Source organism: Gossypium arboreum, chromosome 7, assembly GCF_025698485.1.
Source record: "Gossypium arboreum isolate Shixiya-1 chromosome 7, ASM2569848v2, whole genome shotgun sequence".
Classification (NCBI taxonomy): domain Eukaryota; kingdom Viridiplantae; phylum Streptophyta; class Magnoliopsida; order Malvales; family Malvaceae; genus Gossypium; species Gossypium arboreum.
In genome coordinates this window covers 74,845,396-74,855,182 of record NC_069076.1, presented here as the reverse complement: position 1 = coordinate 74,855,182, position 9,787 = coordinate 74,845,396, and the positions used below count along the sequence as shown (strand labels likewise).

Here is a 9,787-nt window from a genome sequence, read left to right as displayed (position 1 = left end):
GCGCTCCTATCGAAACTTCGTGAATCCCTTTGAGCTCTTCTCGAAGTACAAAGATAAAAACCTAAAATTAAAATTAAGCATAGACACCTTAGGAATAATACCTCTGTCGTCGAAGAAGTGAGACACACCAAAACAGATACTCTCTCCACATAATTATTTTAATAAATATATTCAATTTATAACAAAAATCTAAAAAGTAATTAGAATATAATTAAAATTATATAAAAATTTAAATTCTTGCAAATTCGGGGCAAAACATTCTCATATAGCTTATAAATTTTTTATTATAAATATAATTAAATAAAGTCCAACAACCCAAGTGAAGCTGGGAAATAAATACTAGTGGTTATATTCTTTGATGTTGTTAAAAATATAAAAATTTAATTAATTTTTAAATATTATAAAGATATAGTTTATTAAATAGTAAAAATTATACTTTTTCTATCATAAAAATTATAATTTAATTTCATCCTTAAAAATTTTCCAATTTCACCTTTGAATGGTGTAACGTCCCCTAACCCTATACCGTCGCCGGAACAGGGTTACGAGATATTACCAGTCAGTACAATCCAATTTCAGTCATTCATTAAAATAAATATTCACACTCATCCTAGTTTTAAGATGTCGTCCCTTTAAGGGGCCCTCGCGGTCCAATATGGACAGTAAATTCAATTTGGAACTAATTTAGAATCAATAAGAATTTTTTTTTTATATTTCAAAATTCATACTATATACCGTTGCCAACCATAATTTACTTATTTCATCAATACTTTTACAACTTAAATGACTCTCATTAAACATCCTAGGTACATGCCATTATCAATACTCAATATACTTTACCTCATTGAATTCGGGATCGGCTTGGAATGCTAATTCAACAGTCTAGCCTTAACTTAACCTGCGCACGGAAACAAACCATACGCTGAGTATACACTCAGTGGTATTTTTATAATCTGAACACTTAAACAATTATAAAACATATTAATATATATATATTGAACTATTCAAACTCAATGAGAATTCAAACATTCACTTTCCAACCAATGTTTTGGTCTACTTTAAATTTCAAATCATTTATTATTTTTCAATAGCAATTAATCAATCAGTAATATTCATTAACACTCAGAATAATTATTTATTCAAGAATGATCGATTATTCGGTAACAATCAATTATTCAATAATAACCAGTTATTCAGTATCGATCAATTGATCGGTTATCCAGTAACAGTCAATTATTTAGTAAAATCAGATATTCAGTAACTATTAAGTTATTCAAGAGATCATTCATTCAAGTGACAATCGTTATTCAAGAATATTCGATTATTCAAGAATCTAATATCCAAGAATGATCAATTATCCGTAAATATCAATTATTCAGTAATAATCAGTTATTTTACACCTTTATTTACCCCTATTGTAACGCCCCTTACCCGAGACCGTTGCCGGAGTCGAGCACAAGGCACTACTAAACTTATTTGAGCACTTAACCAAATTTAGATAATTTATATAATACTTTTCAGACAAGCTGTCCAACTGTGTCATAGTTGCTAAATAATTCATATCTCGAGTTATAAAACTCGAAATCCAAATCCGTAAATTTTCTCTGAATTTATACTCATATATCTACTTACCAATTGTTTTCTAGAATTTTTGGTCAAGCCAATTAGTACAGTTTATTATTTAAAATCTCCCCTGTTTCAGGGTTTGACTACTCTGACCTTTGTGTATTACAAATCAGATATCTCTCTGTACAGAGCTTCAATGACTATGCCGTTTGTCTCTAATAAAACCAGACTCAATAAGGAATCTGTACATATAAAGTATGACTTCTAATTATCTTTGTAAAATTTATGGTGAATTTCCAAAATCAGAACAGGGGATCCAGAAATCACTCTGGCCCTGTTTCACAAAAATTTAAACATCTCATAAAATATAGCTCATATACCTGTTTTGCTTCTTCCATATGAAAATAGACTCATCAAGATTCGATTCCATAATTTATTCATTATTTAATTCCATTTCTACTATTTTTAGTGATTTTTCAAAGTCAAACTACTGCTACTTACCGAAAACTGTTTTAGTACAAATATTGTTAACTAGTTTATAACATCTTTACTTCAATTCATTCAAACTCTATACATGCCATATAAATCTTTAAACATAAAACAAAATTACCGAATTGATCTGAATAGTGTGCCCTGTTGTGTTGATCCGATCTACCCACTTCACTTCAAGTCAATCTACATAAAAATATTAAACACACACAAGTAAGCTTATTGAAGCTTAGTAAGCTCATAGGCATATAAACACAAATCATATCAAATATCGTACACAATCATATATCTATTAGTTTAACTATTTCATCCTCCAAATCACAATTTCATTAATAACTCATTGGAATAATTTCCATATGGCAACTCACAATTTAACTCCCTTAGGTCCATTTCTCATTTACTTCATTGTCAAATTAGGGAACAATAAGGAATTGAGTGCTTCATTATCACATTGCCATAGTAAACCATGGACTTTCACATTGATACGCATCACACATCAAGCCATAGCCTTGCCATGGTCTTACACGGTTCACATATCATACCAAAGCCATATCCTGGATATGGTCTTATACGGAATCACATTATCACATTATACCGATGCCATAGCCCGCCTATGGTCTTAGATTTGAGTCACATTATCACATTGCACCAATGCCATAGCCCAGCTATGGTCTTAAACGGCACACTTGTCACATATGTTTCATCAACTCATCGTGGTCACGAATAGAAGCACTCAAATCCATTGTTCCTACTAATTTGTACTTTTAGTTACACATTATTCATTAGTTAATGCAAATTGATAGTATTCATCAACAATAAAATACTTTAACAATCATAATATTTTCATATCAAAACATTGAACTTTGCCATATGAACTTACTCGACTAATTTGTAAAAGTCGTAGAAATTCGGGACTATTCTTGAATTTTCTCCTTTCCACGATTCGATTCGTTTTCTTGATCTATAATTATAAAATCATTCCTTCATTAGCATCCATTTCAATTCTATTTCACTTCACAATTTATGCTGTTCAAATTTCGAAATTGCACTTTTACCCCAAAATTTACAATTTTCACAATTTAGTCCTTCTCAATTCACCCATCAATTGAACTAATTTTTCTCAATTAACACTTTATTTTATCATTATAAACTATTTCAAAACCTTTTATATTCTTAATTTCAACAGAAACCTTCAATTCACAACTTTTTCACAATTAGGTCCTAAATATCATTTCCTATCAAAATCACTTAATAAAACCACCTTAATATAAAATTAGAACTTAAATTTCATAATAATTCATCATAAAATTCCCTTATCCATCCAGGGTAACTTCCAATTTCACCCATAAAATCAAAAACTAATGAATTCTACAAGTGGACCTAATTGTAAAAGTCATAAAACATAAAATTATCAAGAAAAGTAAGAATTAAACTCACATGATGTAAAATATGAAAACCAGCTTTCTCCAGACCTTCTATGGCGTTTTAGCTGAGAAAATATGAAGAAATGTCTAGATTTTTCAATTACATCATTATTTAACTATTAACTTTTATGCTATTTCCAATTTTGCCCCTTGTTCACATTGTTTTCTTGCTTATTTCATACCCAAACCGTCCAGCCATTAACCTTTGGGTCTAATTGCTCTTTAAATCCATCTTTTTAAATACTTAAGCTATTTACTCACAATTTAACAAATTTTGCGCTATTTTCAATTTAGTCCTTTTTAATTAATTAGCCATCCAAACGTTAAAATTTTCTAACTGAAACTTTAATACTAACTCAATGACACTCCATAAATATTTATAAAAATATTTATAGCTCGATTTTCAACTTTGAGGTCTCGATACCTCATTTTTGACCCGCTTGACCTAATAAATTCTTTTAATTCACTAATTTCACCATTTCACAAATTCTTCTAAATTCTTACTTGACTCATAAATATTAAATTACTATCTTGTTCAATCTTATTTGTCGAATTTAGTGATCTCAAATCACCATTTCCGACACCATTGAAAATTAGCCGTTATAACTCTCCCCTTTAAAAATTTCGTCCCCGAAATTTGTTACACAAAATGATTTGGATATTGTGATCTCATTGACTCCTCTGTTTCCCAGGTTGCCTCCTCCAATCCATGTCGATGCCATAACACTTTTACTAACTGTACTCGTTTATTCCGTAGTTTTTAACTTCCCGAGCTAATACTTTCACCGGTTCCTCCGAATAAGTCATATCGATTGTAGCTCTATCTCAAGATGAGGAATCACATGTGAAGGGTCTGATCTATATCGTCTCAACATAGATACATGAAATACATTATGGATCTTCTCAAGTTCGGAGGCAAGGCCAATCTATAAGCTACTGGGACCGATCCTCTCAATGATTTCAGATGGTCCGATAAATCGTGGACTAAGCTTTCCTTTTCTACCAAACCGTAAAACTTTCTTCCACGGAGAAACTTTCAAGAACACACGATCACCCACATTGAACTCTATATTTCTTCTTTTCAAATCTGCATACGACTTTTGACGATCGGAAGCAGCTTTCAAACTTTCCCGAATAATCTGAACTTTCTCTTTAGTTTCCCGAATTAAATCCACTCCGACTAATTTCGATTCACTTAATTCTGACCAATACAACGGGGTTCTGCACTTCCTTCCATACAGAGCTTCAAACGGTGCCATTTTGATACTAGCTTGATAACTGTTATTATAAGCAAATTCACTAAAGGTAAGTACCTTTCCCAACCGCCATCGAACTCGAGTATACAACACCTTAACATATCTTCCAAAATCAATCACTCGCTCGATCGTCCATCTGTCGAGGGTGAAAAGTGCATACTAAATTTTAACTTAGTACCTAAAGCTTCTCGTAGTTTATTCCAAAATCTCAAGTAAACCTCGGATCTCGATCGAAATAATTGATGTCGGCACCCCATGTAATCTCACAATTTCGACACATATAATTCCGCTAACTTATCAAGTGAAAAATGCATTCGACCGGAATAAAATGCGCCGATTTAGTTAATCATCTACTATCACCCAAATCGAATCTTTTTCTTGAGTCACCGGCAATCCGATACAAAATCCATCATCACATGTTCCCACTTCCATTCGGAATCATTACGGGTTGTAACAAAACCGTAGGCACTTGATGTTCAACTTTTACCGTTGATGATTAAACATTTTGCCACAAATTCACAAATTTCCGTTTCATACCGGCCACCAATACATTTTTTCAAATCACAATACATCTTCGTACTACTCGGATGAATCGAGTACATACTACTATGAGCCTCGATAAGATATCCTTCTTCAATTCTAGATTATTCGGGACACAAATTCTATTACGATGGTATAACATACCACTATTATCAATAGAGTAATCTAAGTTCAAATTATCCCGAACCATTTGTCGTTTCAACACCAACTTCGGATCTTCATCTTGCAATTCCGAATTCGTTGAAAGAATCTGGTTTTGTCTTTAATTCAACTAATATAGAACCATTTTCATTAATGGACAAATGAGCATTTAACGCTAGAAGAGCAAATAATGATGATTTCCGACTAAGTGCATACGCCACTACATTTGCCTTACCGGATGATAATCAATGATAAGATCGTAATCTTTCAACACTCTAACCATCGCCTCTGTCTCAAATTCAGCTCTTTTGCGACATTAAATATTTCAAACTTTTATGGTGCGTATACACATAACATTTCTCTCCATATAGGTAGTGTCTCCAAATTTTTAAAGCAAATACTATGGCGCCTAACTCAAGATCATGTGTAGGTAGTTCCTCTTATGTGGTTTCAAGTCGAGAAGCATATGCTACAACTTTTCTGACCGCATCAATACACAACCTAAACCATTCGAGACGCATCACTATATACTACATATGGCACACGATTCAGTGAGTTAACACCGAGCCTCTCAACATTTTCTTTAATTGATCAAAACTTTGTTGGCACTCATCGGACCATACAAACTCAACATTCTTCTATAATAATTTAGTTATCGGTGAAGCAATCGGTGAAAAATCTTTCACAAATCGACGATAGTAACCACTAATCCAAGGAAACTTCAGACTTAGTAACATTCTTTGGAGTTTTCCAATTAATCACCACGACACCTTACTCGGATCTACCCATATACCATCAATGACACAATGTGACCCAAGAATCCCACTTCATGAAGCCAAAATTCACATTTACTAAATTTTGCATATAACTTTTTCCTTAATATCGTCTACTGCTACTTACCAAAACTGTTTTAGTACAAATATTGTTAACTAGTTTATAACATCTTTACTTCAATTCATTCAAACTCTATACATGCCATATAAATCTTTAAACATAAAACAAAAATTACCGGAATTGATCTGAATAGTGTGCCCTGTTGTGTTGATCCGATCTACCCACTTCACTTCAAGTCAATCTACATAAAAATATTAAACACACACAAGTAAGCTTATTGAAGCTTAGTAAGCTCATAGGCATATAAACACAAATCATATCAAATATCGTACACAATCATATATCTATTAGTTTAACTATTTCATCCTCCAAATCACAATTTCATTAATAACTCATTGGAATAATTTCCATATGGCAACTCACAATTTAACTCCCTTAGGTCCATTTCTCATTTACTTCATTGTCAAATTAGGGAACAATAAGGAATTGAGTGCTTCATTATCACATTGCCATAGTAAACCATGGACTTTCACATTGATACGCATCACACACAAGCCATAGCCTTGCCATGGTCTTACACGGTTCACATATCATACCAAAGCCATATCCTGCATATGGTCTTATACGGAATCACATTATCACATTATACCGATGCCATAGCCCAAACTATGGTCTTAGACGAGTCACATTATCACATTGCACCAATGCCATAGCCCAGCTATGGTCTTAAACGGGCACACTTGTCACATATGTTTCATCAACTCATCGTGGTCATGAATAGAAGCACTCAAATCCATTGTTCCTACTAATTTGTACTTTTAGTTACACATTATTCATTAGTTAATGCAAATTGATAGTATTCATCAACAATAAAATACTTTAACAATCATAATATTTTCATATCAAAACATTGAACTTTGCCATATGAACTTACCTGGACTAATTTGTAAAAGTCGTAGAAATTCAGGGACTATTCTTGAATTTTCTCCTTTCCACGATTCGATTGCTTTTCTTGATCTATAATTATAAAATCATTCCTTCATTAGCATCCATTTCAATTCTATTTCACTTCACAATTTATGCTGTTCAAATTTCGAAATTGCACTTTTACCCCAAAATTTACAATTTTCACAATTTAGTCCCTTCTCAATTCACCCATCAATTGAACTAATTTTTCTCAATTAACACTTTATTTTATCATTATAAACTATTTCAAAACCTTTTATATTCTTAATTTCAACAGAAACCTTCAATTCACAACTTTTTCACAATTAGGTCCTAAATATCATTTCCTATCAAAATCACTTAATAAAACCACCTTAATATAAAATTAGAACTTAAATTTCATAATAATTCATCATAAAATTCCCTTATCCATCCAGGGTAACTTCCAATTTCACCCATAAAATCAAAACTAATGAATTCTACAAGTGGACCTAATTGTAAAAGTCATAAAACATAAAATTATCAAGAAAAGTAAGAATTAAACTCACATGATGTAAAATATGAAAACCAGCTTTCTCCAGACCTTCTATGGCGTTTTAGCTGAGAAAATATGAAGAAATGTCTAGATTTTTCAATTACATCATTATTTAACTATTAACTTTTATGCTATTTCCAATTTTGCCCTTGTTCACATTGTTTTCTTGCTTATTTCATACCCAAACCGTCCAGCCATTAACCTTTGGGTCTAATTGCTCTTTAAATCCATCTTTTAAATACTTAAGCTATTTACTCACAATTTAACAAATTTTGCGCTATTTTCAATTTAGTCCTTTTAATTAATTAGCCATCCAAACGTTAAAATTTTCTAACGAAACTTTAATACTAACTCAATGACACTCCATAAATATTTATAAAAATATTTATAGCTCGATTTTCAACTTTGAGGTCTCGATACCTCATTTTTGACCCGCTTGACCTAATAAATTCTTTTAATTCACTAATTTCACCATTTCACAAATTCTTCTAAATTCTTACTTGACTCATAAATATTAAATTACTATCTTGTTCAATCTTATTTGTCGAATTTAGTGATCTCAAATCACCATTTCCGACATTAATGAAAATTAGGTCGTTATAACTCTCCCCCTTTAAAATTTCGTCTCAAATTTGTTACACAAAATGATTTGGATATTGTGATCTCATTGACTCCTCTGTTTCCCAGGTTGCCTCCTCCAATCCATGTCGATGCCATAACACTTTTACTAACGGTATTCGCTTATTCCGTAGTTTTTAACTTCCGAGCTAATACTTTCACCGGTTCCTCCGAATAAGTCATATCGATTGTAGCTCTATCTCAAGATGAGGAATCACATGTGAAGGGTCCGATCTATATCGTCTCAACATAGATACATGAAATACATTATGGATCTTCTCAAGTTCGAGGCAAGGCCAATCTATAAGCTACCGGACCGATCCTCTCAATGATTTCAGATGGTCCGATAAATCGTGGACTAAGCTTTCCTTTTCTACCAAACCGTAAAACTTTCTTCCACGGAGAAACTTTCAAGAACACACGATCACCCACATTGAACTCTATATTTCTTCTTTTCAAATCAGATACGACTTTTGACGATCGGGCGCTTTCAAACTTTCCCGAATAATCGAACTTCTCTTTAGTTTCCGAATTAAATCCCTCCGACTAATTTCGATTCACTTAATTCGACCAATACAACGGGTTCGCACTTCCTTCCATACAGAGCTTCAAACGGTGCCATTTTGATACTAGCTTGATAACTGTTATTATAAGCAAATTCAACTAAAGGTAAGTACCTTTCCAACCGCCATCGAACTCGAGTATACAACACCTTAACATATCTTCCAAAATCAATCACTCGCTCCGATCGTCCATCCGTCGAGGGTGAAAAGTCAGTACTAAATTTTAACTTAGTACCTAAAGCTTCCTGTAGTTTATTCCAAAATCTCAAGTAAACCTCGGATCTCGATCGAAATAATTGATGTCGGCACCCCATGTAATCTCACAATTTCGACACATATAATTCCGCTTAACTTATCAAGTGAAAATCTGCATTCGACCGGAATAAAATGCCGATTTAGTTAATCATCTACTATCACCCAAATCGAATCTTTTTCTTGAGTCACCGGCAATCCCGATACAAAATCCATCATCACATGTTCCCACTTCCATTCTGGAATCATTACGGGTTGTAACAAACCTGTAGGCACTTGATGTTCAGCTTTTACCGTTGATGATTAAACATTTTGCCACAAATTCACAAATTTCCCGTTTCATACCAGGCCACCAATACATTTTTTTCAAATCACAATACATCTTCGTACTACTCGGATGAATCGAGTACATACTACTATGAGCCTCTGATAAGATATCCTTCTTCAATTCTAGATTATTCGGGACACAAATTCTATTACGATGGTATAACATACCACTATTATCAATAGAGTAATCTAAGTTCAAATTATCCCGAACCATTTGTCGTTTCAACACCAACTTCGGATCTTCATCTTGCAATTCCCGAATTCGTTGAAAGAATACTGGTTTTGTCTTTAATTCAA

The 9,787-nt window shown here is 32.8% G+C and overlaps 1 long non-coding RNA gene across 1 annotated transcript; it reads right to left on the bottom strand.

The window, feature by feature from the left end:
* Nucleotides 1–2,184: 2,184 nt before the first annotated feature.
* Nucleotides 2,185–7,239, bottom strand: LOC128295168 (uncharacterized). Its single transcript, XR_008285495.1, has 3 exons — nucleotides 7,185–7,239; nucleotides 6,426–6,491; nucleotides 2,185–2,241 (listed from the first exon to the last, which is right to left on the bottom strand). It is a non-coding gene; the product is annotated as an uncharacterized LOC128295168 (long non-coding RNA).
* Nucleotides 7,240–9,787: the final 2,548 nt, after the last annotated feature.